The sequence below is a fragment of the Hetaerina americana genome, unplaced genomic scaffold (assembly GCF_022747635.1).
Source record: "Hetaerina americana unplaced genomic scaffold, ioHetAmer1.1.p SCAF_5, whole genome shotgun sequence".
In the NCBI taxonomy this organism is placed as follows: Eukaryota; Metazoa; Arthropoda; class Insecta; order Odonata; family Calopterygidae; genus Hetaerina; species Hetaerina americana.
The window spans coordinates 83,022,063-83,035,423 of NW_027287095.1; the positions used below are offsets into that span (position 1 = coordinate 83,022,063).

General features: G+C 38.6%; 1 protein-coding gene across 1 annotated transcript in view; it reads right to left on the minus strand.

The window, feature by feature from the left end:
* The window catches only part of LOC139694009 (5-oxoprolinase), a 236,140-nt gene that overhangs the window by 1,935 nt on the left and 220,844 nt on the right, over positions 1 to 13,361 (minus strand). The gene's annotated exons all lie outside the window — the stretch shown is intronic.

A 13,361-nucleotide genomic window follows, 5' to 3' on the forward strand; every position in this document is an offset into this window, starting at 1 on the left:
TTTACTCGTGCTAAGGAGACAACTCCGACATATTCTAATACATATTACGCAAATGCAGCAGTCAAACTGTTGTTCAGCTAGCATAAAATGAATGGACAAGTGCTGCGTTTATGATTTAAACTCCAACAATAATTATAATGTTTAAATTCTACATATAAAGAGGAAATTTTATATTCAATGTGGAAAATTCAGATTTGAACTTCTTACAAAGACTGCTTTTCCTCCTCGAGCCTTTTCCCTGAAATTTTGAATGAGGTTGGTAGTCATAGTTTTTTATAGACAAAGTTTTACACACGTCGGACAAAGATCAGTAATGTACTCTTCAGATAAATGTGATATTTCATCTAAAAGTACACTAAATGTTTTCCTGATTCTCCTGACCCCCAAGGACCATTAGAGCCCTCACACTTTGATGTTTCTACGATTGACGTCCCCATTACTCCCTGAACTCAATTATTACCTTCGCTTCTCCATCTACTTTTCCTAAACCCTCCCTTTAACCTCTTGAGATAGCTCTTAAGTATTAAAAACATTTAGTATTAATGACGAGAAATAAATTATTAGCTCAATATACGTGTGGAGTTTCGAAACTTCGTTCAATATAATAATTCTCTGTGTGCAAAATGTCAATCGTTCTTTTCATTTTAATTACCACTGACCACGAAGTGAAACCCAATTTCACTAGTATATCGGTCTCAGGACTCACTTCTTGAATTAATAATCATATATCTTAAGTTTAAGAAATGTTCTACGAATTGGTAAAGATTGTTAAATTAACTTTGGTTTTCAAAATCAATTGCCTATTTTAATTTAAAATTATATTCATTCAATACAGTAAATTATTGTTATGATTACGTTTAAAGCTGTTTTTTGGGCAACTTTAGTATTGGTTTACACAGGTCTTTGGTTCATTCTCGTGGGTTTTCGTAGTTAACGAGATCAGCTCATAACTACAATAAAACCGACTTGGAAGCTTCCAAATAACCAATACCACCCGTGCGCTTCATACATTAAATTTCTAGCCGCAGAGAAGTGTTTAATTGTATTTTATTGTTTCATGTTCAACCTTTTGGAAGTTTGTATTAAGGGAATGGAGAAGAATGCATTTTTCAACTTTTCCTGAAATTCAAAGAACAGCGGAAAAATACATTGTGTTCCTCATTTCACGTAAATGTTTTATTCCTTAAAAAAGTCATCAAAATAGATTAATAAAAAAAATATTCTAAATTCCTATAACGCAATATGTGTTTTGTGCGAAAAAAGAACCAGTGTAAAATTTAAAGAGCTATTCGTCAATTTTTGTATTGAAATAAAAATTTTACGATTGTCAAACAGTAACTGCTCAAAATGGCTGACATTTTAGCGAGTTCCTTTCGACACATACTTAAACACATTCCTCAAATTTTGTTGAAGAATGCTGCCCTCTTCAGTTTGAGGTCGGAAACTTTTCAGACCCTGGTCACTTATTTCCTCTCAAAAGATGATCAAAATCGGTTGTTTCAGAAAATTAACTTGTTGATGGTGATCGATTTCCATAAGATGTACTCTATGCAATTATATTCAAAGCGACTCGTGATTTTCTGGATGACGATCCTTAAAAAAAAGAAAGTAATTCGGTCTCCCGAGCTCTACACCATAATTAAATTGAATATTACGGCGGATTCTTACTTTTTCATTTTTGGATGGTCATGTTATGATCCATTTTTTCATTACAAAACTAGCGGCCAAGCAGCATGTTTTGTGTTCCCGCACAGAGATAAATTTTTCGTTCGACTAATTATTTTCTTTATCACCCCAGTATATTTTTGTTTGATGAATGCGTCTGAACATGCCGTTTGGGCGCCTATTGAATTTCGTGATAAATTGCGCACTCCGTTTGGCACAGGTATATTGCATCGTACGTACGATAGGGCCCGGCTCAAGAATGATTAACCCCCTCCCCTCCCCCCCTACGGCGAAGGAGGCAGCTGCCAAAGTGCTTTTCATTCCCCCCTCCTCTCCGATCTCCTATTGTCCCCTCACCCCCACCTACTCCTGTTCCTACCCCCATAGTTCCCTCCTGCCGCTCTTTCCCCCATCACACCACCTTGACGCCGATGGGGTCGGATCATAATTACAATAGAACACCCGCGCTCTTCCACGCAAGAATCGAGGACGGATAAAAAAAACACGCCAACTGACGGAAGTTTATTCACGCCACAGAAACGCTATGTCACATAAAAACAAACAAGCAAACATACACTGCCTCAATAGAGTTATATGTAGGAGATTAGACATCAACCGAAGCTCGGGCTAGCTTCCGTAGTTTCCCAATGAAAAAGAGCATTAGCATTACGTACGAGGCTCAGAGACAAATGTCACTTGGCGATCGCTATATGAAACAATGACGCGATCAATATGATAACGAAGATGTTGGGACGATAAAGAGAATCCGAATTGGACAATACCCTAATCGACTGATCGCATCAATCCCTCTCCGGACCTCTTTCCCGGTGCACGAGAGGAAGGAATATCAAAATAGGGGAATCGTTTCTTTTTTTATGTTACAAACGACCGAGCTAAAAGCGATCGAAGGAGACCTACGAGGTCGCTTCATCATTACGGGAGAGATAATTGAGCTCAGTGGAGGGAGGGGTGGCGGTCGCGCGCTTACCCACTGCTCACCCCCCCCTCCTTCCCAAAACCCTCTGTCCTATCCCTACCCCCGGGCCATCACACCGCGGGCAGGGCGTACGTTGCGTGAGGGTAGGGCTTGAAAGGGAGAAGGCTCAGGGGTTCACTCTTCGGCACCAGAAGCCTTATTTTAATGAAGTCTGGACGGTTAATCGGACATCCCAAAAAAAAAAATGAAGTCAAAAAACTCATTTTGCCGATGGATGCCGATGGATCCCACTCCTTTGCCCCCTCCCCCACCCCATCGGTTACCTCTTCCTCCCCAGCCCCCTTCTTTGCGGGTCGATCCTTCAAGCCCTCCTCCTCCTTTCGACTGTTAAACTAAAAAAAAAACCTTTCTCCCCCCCCCCCCCGCCCAAACTCCGAACTCGTAACCCGCCCCAACCCACTGCCTCATCCCGAGTGAATAGTAGAAGGAGAGGATGAGGAGAAAAAAAATGGAGTAACGCGTCGTCGGTGGTTCAATAACGCTGCGGGATCCTCTTTCTATCCTTTCTGCCCTCCTCAAAAACCACCCACCCTCCCCCTCTCTTCCTACCTCATCCGAACGCAATCATCTTTTTTTTCTGGTTCCGCATTTTTTTTCGCATACCAGTTCCTTCATTTTTTTATTCCGGGAAATTTGTCTGGGTGGGTGGGGATTCCTCATGTTTGTGTACGCGTGCGTGTGTTCATGTGTGTGTGTGTGTGTGTATGGGTGTGTCTGCGTCTGTCTGTGGCCGGCCTATATACGGCTTTGGTAAAACCTGGTCGAAAAACTCAAAATTTGAGGAATAAATTACGGGGGAGGAGGAGACCAAAAAAATAATAATTCGGAAAAAATGCGACTGCTACATGACAGTGATGAGGGGAGGAGTAGGAGGAGGGGGAAAAGAACGCAGGCAGGGAAGGAAAGGGAGGAAAAAAAGAATATCGTGAAGCCGTCGATGGAAAAGAATTGCCAACGCTACGTCAGGCGTGACTCGGCTGAGATCTTTATATATATATATATATATATATATATATATATATATATATATATATATATATATATATATATATATATATATATATATATGTATAAAAGGAAATGAATATATATATATATATATATATTCATTTCCTTATATCTCTTGGCCCCCAAAACTTTATCCACGGCGCATTAGTGCGAGAGTGGATCGAGCACTCCGGATCGGAATGTGGGAGGGGAAAAGAAATATCGCGCATCGCGGACAAATTAAATGTTTTCGGGTGTGTATTAAAAAAAATTTGTTTCCACGCTCTTAGCGCTGTCGGACGCAATTGTCATTTCGAACAAAGTGTGGGCGAATTGAGGAATCCCAACGACGCTTCATTTGTGTGGATTCTCTAACCACAGCGTGGAACGTTGACGAAAACATTTCTCCCGCCCTAACAGTATTTCTTAATACGAGGATAATCCCAAAAGTACCCGACCCAACAAAGAAAACACAAATGTTTTGGAATAAAAATGTATTTATTTTTCAACATAACCTCCTTTCAGCTCTATACACTTTTATCAGGGATGTTTAATAAGTTCGATATCCTTTTTATAATAAGAACTGTCTTATTCCTCAAAATAGCCATTAACTTGGAACATCACTTGTTCGCGGTTGGAAGATCTTTTACCACCGAGCCATATTTTCAGGTTTGCGAAATAAAAATAATCCGGGAAGGCTAAATCTGGCGAATAGGGTGCATAAGGTAGCAATTCAAACTTTAATTCATGAATTTTGGCCATAGCAATAACGGACTTGTGAGCTGGTGCATGGTCTTGGTGAGACAACATTTTTTTCTCAGCCAAATGCCGCCGATTTTAATTCATTTTTTTCGCTCAGACGTTGCAATAAGTTCGCATTATACTCGTCGTTGATAGTTTTTCCTTTTTCAAGATTGACCATGAAAATTATCCCTCACGCATCCCAGAAAACCGACGCCATGGCATTGCCTGCAGATGAAACGGTCTTTGCCTTCTTTGGAGGCGGTTCTCCCTTTTGAATCCATTGTTTTGATTGTTCTTTTGTCTTGGGTGTGAAGTATTGGACCCATGTTTCATCCATGGATATAAAACGGCGTAAAATTTCTTCTTTGTTGTTGTGAAACTTTGCTAAACACTCAATTGAAACATCTTCACGACACTGGTTTTGCACGACTGTGAGCAAACGCGGCAATAATCTTGCACACAGTTTTCTCATGTCCAATTTCTTAGTTAATATGCGATGTACCGCACTTTTTGAAATGCCTACTATGTCTGTTAGCTCGCGCACTTTCAGTCGACGATCATTCAGAATCACTTTATGGATTTTCGTCACCGTTTCTGAAGTCATCACCTCATTTGGTCGACCAATGAGCTCGTCTTGACAGCTCGTATGGCCTCGTTTTAACTCCGCTACCCAATATTTTACTGTAATAAACAAATGAGCAGACTCACCCAGAGTAAAATCCTGTACAGCTTTCTTTTTATATTGGATGGGCTGAGGCCTTACAAAAGAAAGTATTGTATCACACAACGATGACCAATTTTCTCCATTTTCACAAATTCACTGAAAACGTTCACTATTGATGGCTGCAAAACAAATACTAAACAACGTGGCGTCTTCAAACTTGAAACATATGCTTTATAGATTGCGTACTTTCTAATACAGTAATATTTTTCAAATTACCAGCCATTAATAGCTATTTCTAGGTACCTCTGGGTCTTTCCAAGTATGTTAACTTTGATAAAATGCCCTTTCCTTAAGCGCAAACAACATTTAATTAATGTAAACAAAAAATATACACTTTAAGCAATTAGTCATGTTTAATCAAGAGTGGCATTTAATTTAAAAGGCCCTTGAAGTAATACTGTCACATCCGTTGATATTGTAATACTTTGAAACGCTTATCATACACTTCGTTTATTTCATTTTGACAAGAGTAATAAAAACTCAATTAGGGTTTGCCAACTTAATGGCCATAATATGCTTCTCCTGAATAGAAGTCTCGATATTCTTCTTGGTATAGTGGTGCATGATACCTAGCAGCATTCATATTGTTATAACGGGTTTAATTAAGGCAATGAGGGTAAACAGATTTTCCCACAATCGATGGTTCCAGTCAAGCATGGATATCAACAAGTAATCTATCCAGAGTTTTGCATTTATTGACCTATGGTATCGCATGGGTTGCACGATCTAATTCTACTGAATTAACAACGAAAGTAAAACCGTTTATTTTAGTCCGGCATTGATGAAGTGACTAAGTGAATGGATACAAGTTTATCTAAAATTTGATAATATTTGTAGATAATCTCTGGAAGAGATTATCTACAAATCGCTATTTCGAAGAAAATGGTCAAAAATTAAACACATAAATGCACTCAGATTTATATATAAATATATATATAAATATATATAAATATATATATATAAATATATATATATATATATATATATATATATCTGAGTGTATTCATGTGTATATATAGTATGTAATGATTATTTATATTATTGTATTATATATATAATAAGCCAACCAATTTGCCAATTAATTAGCTCCATAACCACATGACTATTGCTTCCTAAAGGCATTGATTCAAAGAATCATCGACTCATTGCTTAAATTTACACTAAATAATAAATGTAAGTTTTTAAAACAACGTTTATTACTTTAAGTAACACTCAGTAGAACAGCTTCGAATTAAACACTAGCCATGCGGTGACTGGTAGCAGAAAGGATATAGGAGTAGAAAATTGGTATACAGGTAGTTGAAAGAAAAATGGTTACTCAAAACTACTCCCCAATTAATACCTTGTCATTATGAGTGCCTTACCCTGGATACCATTACAGTAAAATATTACGGACAGCGCTCGTTAATGAGTTGACGTCATCAGCAACGCCCCAATTCGACCGATGTCAATATGCACGAAGGTTTGCCTAACTGCAGGCGTTTTACTCGCATTGTCTTGGATCCTAATCCCATGAAAAAAGTGAAATCTCTGTATCTGTAAGCAACTATGTACTTAGAAACCAAACCACCACTTTACTTTATTGAGTATTTTATCAGCCATCTTGCGAATAATCCAGTGAACCCTTAATAATTTTCATTAATTACAAAAATATTGCCAGCGTTTTGTTTAGTTCGATTCAAATCCAATCTTCCTAATGGTTCATTCAATCGGGATTGATGTCTCCATCTTACAATGAAACAATAAGACTCAAACCCAAAGAGCTGAAGAAAACTGAATATTTTCAAAAATAAGTTAGGTTAACCACCTATAGTTTTAATATAATGACGCAAGGAATTCAGTGAATTAAGTTGAATTCTTACTAAAAATATAAGGCCAATCTATCAATGTTTTATTCTTTGAATGTATTCCTCAATAACCATTCTATGATATGATGTCTTAAGGTTCATAAGCCACTCTGCTCAAACACAAGACACAGTACGAATTCATTTGGCATTCATCAACGGTGTTTCGGTGTAACGAACCACGTGGGATAAAAAGGTTTCGTCTGTGAATTAAGGCAAAATCTGGATTTTTTGGCAAGAATCACTGTAAGCAATTCGTCACCGTGAACGAGACAGCGATGTTTTTTTTTAAACTCACGTAATTCACGAAGTAAATACGAGTCGCCATTCATGAACTGCGTTTGGAAAATAAGCGTGCACCATAAATGAAGGTATATGTTCGTCCCTGGAAATGTTTCTAGTATCCTATATACTGTATTCAGGAAAATAGTTTGACCTTTAAGAAACATGACACGTAGGTTTTTTTGCATTTCTATTCATTATGGTTTACATGGGTAACCGAAACAGCATATGCATCGCGGATTATTATTCCACATTGACTGGTAACATTCTTGAATGGTTGAAGATAGGTGTTTTTACGAATTAAAAAAAAACTCTGACTAAGCAACATCATTTCTAGTATATAGTATTTTTCCGTATTTTCGATTATCTTTGCATTTGACCGGATGACGTATGGCTATGATTGATAAAAATCAATTCAGGTGTCATATTCACCTACCTAGTCAGTTCACTGTTACGCAAAAAGTTCAAGTGTAAACCCGTTTTGGTCATTCGTTTAGGTTTATTTCTGTTTGTATTAGTTACGTTATTTAGCATCTCTGTAACTTTCTTAGCAATGAGTTTCGAACTTATATCTTTTGATTTGGACGAAATGAAGAACCTATGGTTAAAGGTCTCATTCTTACTGGTATTTTATCTATCTGCCTGGTGGTACAAAACCAATTGCTAATACTTCTAAAAATATACCTTTCCTTAGTAGGTGGAGGAAACATTTCGTTAAGTGACACGGGGTCAGATGTGGCAAATATAAGGGTACGTCTCTCTTTTGCTTCCTACCGTAACCTCTCGGGTAAGAACGTAGCTGGAAGTTCTAACGCCTTGTTGTTGAAAAAATATCTCTCAATACCTTCTTACTCTCTTTCTTTCCTCCTACGTATTTTCCTTCACTTCGCCCGTTCTCTTATTGCTTCAAACGCCTCCATTATTTTCGTTTCTTTATTAAGATATCAGTTGAAATCGTCCCATTTTTCCACGGCTGCACTTCCTCTTCAGTGTTTCTCAAGCCCTACTGTAACTGTTTAATATTCTGCTTTGAACGCCAGCATTCATATTTTTTTGTAAACGTGAATTTGCACGGGATCAATGCTGCGAAGTAAATATGTAAATTTTGGCCCGTCTTTTCAAGTAATGAAGAGATCATTTAAAGGAACCTCTTTTACGAAATTAGAGCAATGAAGGAAATTATGCACATTTTTTAAGTCACTATTTTCTGTCGTTTACTCAGAAAAATTGTGAAGTGAGGTGATTGGAATTTTAAAAGCAAATGAAGCCTTTTACGCAAAATATAAAGTTATTTTTTCCGATATTATCCGCGCGTTTTCTTGCAGTTTTCTGCTTGATCGCACGCATATCATGAGAAATTCATAGGAGGATGCTACGTAAAGTTGAGGATGAGCAACATAAGCTCGGGGCGATATGTCCAAGCACCATTTTCCCTTCAAGGCACTCCCAACCACCCATTATCGTACTGCATAGTATCTTGGGACGTAAGATTTTGTGGCAGATGGAACTCTATAAAACCTCCCTCCTCCCCAGACAGAGAGAGTGGCCTCGTGCTATGAGGCATCCCGCGTCAATACGAGCGAGGCTCATGGCGTGTGAATGGCCGCAAAGTGCCGTCGACTCGCCCATCGTCCGGGAAGAGCGAGGAAATGCGCTCCCCAAATGAGCCATCATGCGAAAAGGGAAGGAAGCGGGCCCCCGCTCTTGCATCCCCCGTTTCCCGGGGTCGCGAAGGACGTATTGCTGGCAAGTGAGGGACATCGCACTTTCGGGAGCCGCAGATGGTAGAGTGTGATCCATTCGATAATGACATTTCAGGGTCGGAGTGGGGAGAAGAGAGAGAGACGCGCGGATTGAGAAAAATCCTCCCCCTCTTCCGTGCCCTCACACATTCACTGAAGCACTGTCACGTGAAGAATTTTGAGAGTCGACTCGTCAGCCATCAGCAAGGATAAACGTCTGTCTGAGTGTTTATTTAACCATTTCGAGAGAGAAAGTCGTTAAATATACCGACCGACTAGAAGCTACCAAAAGGGCGTGGGGCGGGGGGTATTAGGTCACCACCCTAACTAAACCACATACAAAATCAACACATCCATGCAAACCTACACCCACAGTGGCTTATACATTCACGCAAAAACCCTTTCAACTTGTAATCATGCAAATAACTATCAACTAACAAACCTCCAAGGAGCATCAAATATTCGGTCGCTACCGTAAAATTAAAAAGATAATATTTCAAACGGAAGCATTACGAGTTAAAACTGGCAAAAAATAACGATAATATTATTATGAGGAATTACCATCATAATCGTACGAAACAAATTACCATCGTAATGCGTATTGTGCTAAATGCGTGGATTTGCGCTTCGGATCAAAGAATGTTAAACAAAGCTGGACGTTTGGATGTATCTACCGAAACTATTTTATTCACGACAAGTATAGTTTTCTAAAGCAAACTTAAGTAGACTGACGTTTAGGAGAAAAAGGTGAAGACTAATACTTGCAAGAGACGCTGTTCGCGACCGCATTATAAACAACGACAAAATTGCTAGAATGAAACTTAGCTTCAACCTGAGATATATTTTCGTCAGCGTCGACAAAGCTCTAATTAAAAGAGGTTAATTTTCTATTGAAATCTATTTATTGAACCAGACACTTTGAAAGAAACACAATGATTATCAATGGTTTGTCACGTCGTCACGTATAGACATCACGGGAAATTTGATTTATTTGCAGTGCTTTTATTTCGCAAAATGGCGCAGATGAGAATCATCATATTTCACTTTAATTTAACCTCTTTGAAAAAGGATTTCGAAATAACTTACGGAATTGCACTCAAAAAGACTCGACTTGATTACATTGCATCCGCTTCTGACGAATCAATCAATATTATTCTCTTTTGATCACTAGTAAACATCGCTTAATTTTAACAATCAGGAGTGTGGAATTAAAGGATGAAGCCCAAACTAAGTATGCTTTAGAGTAAATTAAATATAACAGAAACTGCAGGCATAAATATTTTTTTACCATCAACGCTCACAAATTGAAGTGGAAAACTATGGAGAGAGGAGGATTCGTTGATGAAATACCACGCATGATTGTATAGAACACTTCTAATCCAGCTAAGTTGCACAACTATATTTAAAAGTTCGCTTGCTGAGTGAAATCATACGTAAATTGCATAATTAATGCAAATTTAACTGTCATTAATTAAATTAATTCACTAAAAATGCGTTGATATAAAACTAAAACAATTTTATGAAGAAAACATGTTGGAATTCATACCCCCAGATTATCTTAATTTGGATTTAGGATTCTCCATTCCCTATCGCTGTGCTGAAATGAAATGACGATATATATTTGGCAGTGATTTCGTGTCAGTTTTTAGAATATAAACGCTAGAAAGATGCAGAGTTTAACAAGATTAGTTAAATTATTACCTTATTAGCTTAAATTACCTTATTAGATTTATGGGGAAATGGTATTCAAGTTTGTAAAGCGCTGATTTACTGACCTGAGGATCAGGGTTCGTTTCCGGGTCAAGTCACCGGGCACCAACAGTTAAACTAACAATATTTGATTCTTTGGGGACACGATATTTCTGTGAAACCATGGACGGCCATGGGAAAGGAACTCGTGACCCCATTCACCGTGTGAATTTCTCATACCGTTGAGTCTAGTACAAGATGAAACTAACCTTCGGATTGTTTGCTGTGGTTGGTAGCTAGTCATTTTTAATATAATTTCTTTTAAATTTTATACTGCCGAGTTGCAGTTACATGTGTGCATGGAAACGTTTAAATAATGTTAAAAATATTAAATTGAAACTTTTTAATGCTCGTCTTAAAATCAAAACAAAAATTTCTCTCTCCACAAATCAGTTTTATAGGCCCATTTAAATAAATAAAAATAAAATTTGAAATTATGGATCGGCGTGAAATTCATAAAATTCTTAAAATTTTATATTTTAAAAATTATAATGCAAAGAGGAAGATGAACTTAAACGAAATATTGAGTGAATTTAAGTGAGTGCTTTTAATGTGATCTTATAAAAAGGACAACTTGATGAAATACGTGCTTTTTCAAGCAAAAATATGTCTTACGAGCTGATAATATACCCATAGGTAACTAATCTAATAAATAAGCTTGTAAGTCTTTTTTTTTGGTGCATTTTATAATTTTTATCTTATTCCTCAAGATGAAAGTTCACAGGGTTGAGTGCTATACCACGAAAATAAACATAGGAATCTCATAAAATAAATACATTTTAGGGTTTTAACGACCTTTACAAGTGAATTGGTGAAAGTAAAGATTAGTTCAAGTGCCTTACATGTTGGCTTCCCATTAAAATTTATCCCGGCAAACCGGTTGAAAATACATTAAAATATTGAAAAGTACATCGTAAAGTTAGTGCTTTTTAATAGAAATGCGCGATGAAATACGAAATTTCAAATGAAATTCTGCAAACTATGGTACTCAACCTACTAAAGGGTGTCGTTTCGTAAACAATTTGGAATGATAGAGGAGCGGAGTCTTGTAGTAGCGTTAGTAATAAATATAGAAAGAGCAAGAAATTAAATGAATAAAGTGCAGTTGAATGATTATCAGCGGAGACAAATACGTGGAAAAAATAAACAAATTTAGTCGTTACTCACGCACTCAAACCGAAATGTTAATTAATTGAATTAAACACGTTTTTAAGCTTTGACAAATGGAATGCGTGAGAAACAATATTTAGGAACGTTTATGGAATATTACAGTTCATACTGATGAGCTCTTCCTTCTATTGAGTAAATTGGTTAATTAAGGCAGAGATAAATTAAAATTTACCCCACTCCCCTGAATATCATTAAAACCAACGTAAATGCATTGTCTTAAAATTTCTATTCAGCTTTAGTTGTTGCCATTTAATTGACTTTAAGGTTTTGCCCATGTTTACAACAACCTACGCGCTTAATTCAACCTACTATGGTTACATTTTACGCTAAAACAAATGAAAATATCCACTTCAAGCCCTGTGCGCTTGGCACGAAAATATGGACTTTTTAAGCTTAGCCGTCGCAACCTCCTGGGTGAACGCTCCCACCTTCACCCGACGTAACTAAGCTCGCGAGTCGGAGTGGAAAGCGGAAACGTCGTCTCAAACGCGTGGATATGTGCAGTTAATAGGAGAGCGATAAGAAGTAGGCGAACGAACGGGAGGAATAATCCAATTGCGCACTCGTGTCCCGACTGCCGTCAGCGATTTTGCAGAAATTTTAAGCCCCTCCGCACAACATGTCTCCCCAAAGAGCCCAAGAATCGGTGGAGGAGAAGTGGGCTGGATGCACCGATGTCAGGTCGTCAGATAGACGACACAGATCCCAGCATGCATTTCGCAATAGGGAAGAGAGTACGAAACGCACTCACTCATTTCTTTTTTTTTATTTATTTCCCTTCGTCGTCACCGTGGAAACGGCCCGTGCTAAAAAACGTCCCTCTGCTTCCCTCTTCCCCCCACACACGGCGACATCCCGCCGCGAGGATTTATCCTCCCCCATTTTTTTCATTCTTTTATTACCTCTCGGCGCCAAAGAAAACTGACGGGCAGTATAAAACGAAGCGGCTCGTCGCGAACTTCAATATTGACGAGCTGTTGGGGAGGTATCCCGTGTCCTCCTCCTCACCCTCTCTCCATCCACCCTCCCCCCCCCCCAGTTATCTCTACCGCTTAACCCCCCTCCCCCCCGTCGGGCCGTAGCCCTCACCGCAAACGACAGGCGTCCGCGAACGCAAATGCTCGGGGACCTCTTGCGGTACGAAAAAGTTCCGCCGCAGGAAGAGAGACAAAATGGGACGGCAAAGTAGTAGAGGGAAGCGATTTGGGTTTCGGAAGAAGAGAAGTAGGGGGCACTCGCGGTTCAGCTTCGAAAACCGATATAGGAAGAGATCGGGCGGTGTATGACTCACGTGGAAGTTTTCGTTCGATCACAAAAACAAGGTGAGAGCACTCAGGAGGGACGGAAGCGAGAAGAGCCAAGAAAATTATGAGAGCCGATTTTTAAAGTTCACAATAGTCTAAGGAAAATACGTACGAAAAGGAAAATTCGCACGAAATAGTCCTTGGAGTTGACAA